The following is a 5,405-nucleotide window of genomic DNA, read 5'->3' as shown; positions in this document are numbered from 1 at the left end:
CCAGAATATGTTATTACTGTGGCTTTTTTGGTCATCTGATGAAACAATGCCCAATTCTATCTAGAAAACTGGAGGGGTTAGAAATCGACATGGATCAAGGGTTTGAGCATAAAATCAAGGAGCTCAATCTTGCTAAATATACTGAAGATATTCATGCTAATCTCAAACATGCCCAATTCTTCAGTACCGATCCATATTACAGATGCTGTTCCATGGTTTGCAGCCCTTAAAAAAACCATCATCAACCATCGAATCTCAACCTACCTTCAGAGAATCAAATCGGTTCATCCTCAACCAGCCTCGAGTGCACCAATTCTTTGGAGCATGAACCGTCAACCACCCATCTTGCCGTTACAAAATCTCATACAGAAAATGTAACGGACCCAAAAATCATTCCCATTACTCCCATTAACTCACCCGTCTCAATTAATGGAGTTGATTGTCAGTCGAAAGTTAATGATAACGCATCGATCCCTTATTCTTCTCCCACGATTAAGGAACAATCGAGTAACATTAACTCCTCCTCCAAGAAACCAATTACTGGCAAGAACCCATCTCCAAATATCCCGTCTGGAAAACATCTCAATAATCATCATGAGCCCATATTCAACTCCGAAACAAACAATACCAACACCGTCGACCCTAATCTAACCACTACCACCATTATCACCACCACCCCACCTTATCCTTCACCTCAAAACTCCACCATCCTACGAGTTACGTCTCTACCCATGAACCCATCTTTCCCATCTAACAGTTCAGGGCCTAAAAAGAGTTGGAAAAGGGCAGCCAGAGTCATAACTCCAAACACAAAAATCTCACCAACACAATTAGCAGGGTCAAAAAGAGCACCAACCCCCATGGATTGTGATCCACCAACAAAAATTCAACAAATTCCATATCATACAGCTGAAAAGGATGTGGCGACTATCCTCAAAAAGTCGCAAGGGTCATGTTAGTGCTCTCATGGAACTGTCGTGGTACGGGGAATGACACGACAGTTTCTACCTTGAGTTCATTCCTTAGAGCCTGCAAACCTTCGATTCTCTTCCTTTCGGAAACCAAACTGAACAAAAAGAATAGTATCAAGTTTTGTAACTCTCTCAGTTTCCGACACTTCCATTATGTCCCCAGCATTGGCAAAAGCGGCGGCCTTGCACTCTTCTGGCAGGACGGTGTTGATTTATCTGTCAACTATTCTACTCCAAATTGCATCAAATGTGTAATAGAACAGCACTTGTCAACTCCGAGATGGAAATTGTTTTGTGTATATGGTCCACCTGAACATAACTTACGAAATGGTTTCTGGGCTAACATTTCCTCAATGGTGGCTGCTACTAGCGATCCTTAGTGCTTAATAGGAGACCTGAATGTGATCAATAGCATGGAAGAAAAACACGGTGGTTCCAAGAATTCAAGTGCTTGCAGAGAATTCAAAAACTTCCTCCAAGATAGAGATGTTATGGATTTGGGCTTCTCGGGTCCAGCCTTCACGTGGTGCAGATACACTAAGCATGCCAACCCTATTTTCGAAAGACTAGATAGAGCTTTATCAAGTCCTTCATGGAGATTGATATTTGAAAATGCTGTTGTACTTCATCTGCCAAGGATAAGCAGTGACCACGCTCCAATCCTCTTAAACACAATGAGAAGGGAGCCAAAAAGAAAGAAGCAATTCAAAATTGAATAACACTGGACCGATCATCCCCAATTTCTAGAGGAGGTTGAAAATAGTTGGATCTCAACTACTGGAAACACACTCAACAAGCTCGATGCCCTAGCCGTTCATCTCACAAAGTGGAGTAAGCGAACTTTCGGCCATATACACTATGAGTTAGAATCCGAAAGACAAAAGTTAGTTGACTTACAAGCCAAAGCTCATCTTACAGATACAAGAGAGGAAGAGAACATTATCATCAGAAGAATTGAAACCCTTGAGAAAAGAGAAAGAATGTTTTGAGAGCAGTGCAACAAATCCAATTGGGTTCCTAGCATTGATAAGAATACTCATATTTTCCATTTATCTGTCATTCACAGAAGGAGCAAAAACAGAATTGTCACCTTAAAAAATGAGAATGGGGATCTGATCACGACTTGATCAAAGATATGCTAATTTCTCACTTTCATAATGCCTTCAAGGTCGATAATAATGTCTCTCCTAACCTATTTGCAATGGATAATTCTAATTCTCTTTCTGAATCAGAGTGCAGGTTACTCGCAGCCATCCCTACAACAACAGAAATTCATTCGATTATTAAGGAGATGAAACCCCTTAAAGCACCTGGTCCAGATGGCTACCCAACACTTTTCTACAAAAAAAAAAAGCTGGCACATCATTAGTAATGAAGTCACTTCTCTTATTCAAGACTGTTTCAGGTCTTCTTTGCTTCCTCCAGGTCTGAACCACACCTACATTGCTCTTGTCCCCAAGAAAAGAAATCCAGAGTCTCCCGCGGATTACAGGCCGATTTCTCTGTGTAATGTGCTTTACAAGGTTATCAAAAAAATCATTAGTAAGAGATTAAGTCCTTTTTTGGACGAACTCATAGAGAAAAACCAATCCGCCTTCATCCCAGGAAGACAGATCATTGACAATATTGTATCTGCCAAAGAACTAATCCATTCTATGAATAATTCTAGCTCTATATTGGGTTCTTTCGCACTCAAGTTGGATATGAGTAAGGCATTTGACAGAGTCGACTGGGGATTTTTAAGCATGGTCTTGCACAGTTTTGGTATTTCTGGATCCATCCACAAATTGATTATGAACTGCGTGCAGACTACATCATTCTCTGTCCTTCTAAATGGGCAACCCGAAGGAATGTTTCGTGGAGAGAGGAGCATTAGACAGGGCTGTCCCTTGTCACCCATCTTATTCGTTTTATGTTCTCAGAGCCTCTCGAGCATCATCATGAGAATGGAGCTGGATGGCCTCTATTCTGGCTATAGATTAAACAGATGGGCGCCACCTGTGACACACCTCATGTTCGCTGACGATGTCATGATGTTCGGTATTATGAACGAAAGTACCATTGCTTCTATTACAAGAATACTCCATGACTATGCTTCTTGGTCTGGACAACAAGTAAATATATCCAAATCATCCATAATGTTCAGCAAAGAAGTCACAGTTGAGAAACAAAGCGAGATCGTCAACAGACTGGGTGTGAAGAAGATGGACATTCATGAAAAATACTTGGGAGTTAAGATTCTAAATAATTCCAACAGGATTAACACCCATGACTTTCTGGTGGATAAATTCGATAGAAAACTTTCGGGATGGAAAAGACATCTTTTGTCGCATGCAGGCAGGACCACACTAATTCAATCTGTTCTAGCACTTATCCCTTTATACTATATGGCAACATGTCTAATTCCGAAGTCTGTTCTTCGGAAGCTCAATCAAACTATGAGGAATTTTTGGTGGGGTCACTCAAGAGAAGAAAGAAAAGCTCATTATATCAACTGGGATTGGTTTACAGTAAGCAAAGAGCAAGGTGGTTTGGGTTTGAGATCTTTAGAACAACTCAATATGGCACTTGTTGCCAAATTGGCATGGCGGTTCCTCTCCGACCAATCTACTTTGTGGGCTAAATTACTCAACGCAAAATATCTCAGGGGAGCCTCCTTTTGGTCTGTTTCTAAGCCCCAGAAATGTTCATCCACCTGGAATGCTATGCTCGAGAGTAGAGATTACCTGAAGAATGGTTGCTTATGGTTAGTTGGAAACGGCAGTAATATCAATGTGTGGTCTGATCCATGGATTCCAAGCATCCCAGGCCATGTCCCTTCATTCCCACAAAACGGCAATCAAGCCATCAGAAAAGTCGAGGAATTAATTTGTTCAGAGTCCGGAAAATGGAACCAGGAGCTGATATTCCAAGTTTTTGAACCTTTTGTAGCCAAAAAAATCATAGCTATACCAATCTATGCACATTCGACTGATGATAAGTTGATTTGGAAGCTAACAGAACACGGTATGTTCACTGCCCCTTCATTTCAGAAACTCATGTCGGCCCAACAAGGTGAGAGCTCCACACTCAACGATACTTCTTTTCCGTGGGGAAAATTCTGGTCCATCAAACTCATTGCCCCAAAAATCAAAATGCTCATTTGGAGATTGTTACATAACGGGCTGGGTACTCTTAATAAAGTGAACAAATTTATAGAAGGAATTCCCGCTGAATGTCAGTGCTGTGGTACAGACGAGGAAACCATTGACCATCTATTTATTCACGGCCCGATGTCAAAAGCTGTACTATTCGGCTCCCCTCTTTCTTTCAGAGTTTCTGATAACAATTTTTTGACGGTTAAAGAATGTTTATATCAATGGTTATTGGCAAGGGACAACGTCTACTCTTTCTGTCAAGGTGCTTGCTTGTTCTGGGCAATTTGGAGAGCTAGAAATAACCAGCATTTTGAGAAGAAAAAACCACAGATTTCGAGCATCCTTAAAGAAGCTGCATACTGGTTCCATATGTACTACAATGACACTGATGTTAATCCGAACCTTGAATCCTCTTTCACTCCCGAAGAGGTAAGTACCAACCCTGCATGGAGTCCACCTCCTGTTGATGTCGTGAAGATTAATGTTGATGCAGCTATCTTCGGAGGTAAATCTGCAGCCGCAGCAATCGCAAGAACTCACGGTAGCCAGCTGATTGCAGTCGCCACCTCAATACAACAGCAAACTAATCCTCAAGTTGCAGAAGCACATGCTTTTTTTCTAGCTAATTCTCTGGCAAAGCAAATGCATTTTCAGAAAGTAATCATTAATATTGAAAGGTGAAGCTTCTTCAGTTCCGTGGAGAATTCTTCGATTGGTAGACGAAATCAAGAGTTTTTCTCAATCTTTCAGCTCAATCAGTTTTAATTTTGTGAAGAGAGGAGCTAATTCCATGGCTCACAATCTCGCTTCCTATGCTGTGAAGCATAACGTCCAAGGCAGTTGGACTTCTTCCCAAACCCCCCCCCCCCCCCCCCCCCCCCCCCCTTCTATCTTGTCTAGTCTAGCGGAGTCTTTTTCTTCCTGTTAGGGGACTGAGATAAGAGGTTAAATGCATGCATCTTATTTATCTCCATGGAGGGTAAATTAACAAAATAAACCTTTGTTATATTTTAACACAATATAGGACTCCCCTTATTACTGATCTAAAGTCTATACCAACAAGTATTGTCGCTGAACCAACTGGTTGTGTTTCCATTACCAGTCCAGTGAACCAAATCAAAGTACAATAAACTCAACATACCTAATATCTTCACTCACAAATGCATACAAAATAAATTAGAAAAACACAACCTAACCTATTCTCAATCGACAATCGATAACCAGTAAATCAACCAAAAAATAATGAATGCAAATTAATAGTCAAATTAAGCTCAAAGAGTCATATAATTGTCACACA

This window comes from Papaver somniferum, chromosome 9 (assembly GCF_003573695.1).
Source record: "Papaver somniferum cultivar HN1 chromosome 9, ASM357369v1, whole genome shotgun sequence".
NCBI classification, from domain to species: domain Eukaryota; kingdom Viridiplantae; phylum Streptophyta; class Magnoliopsida; order Ranunculales; family Papaveraceae; genus Papaver; species Papaver somniferum.
This window is presented reverse-complemented; position numbering follows the sequence as displayed.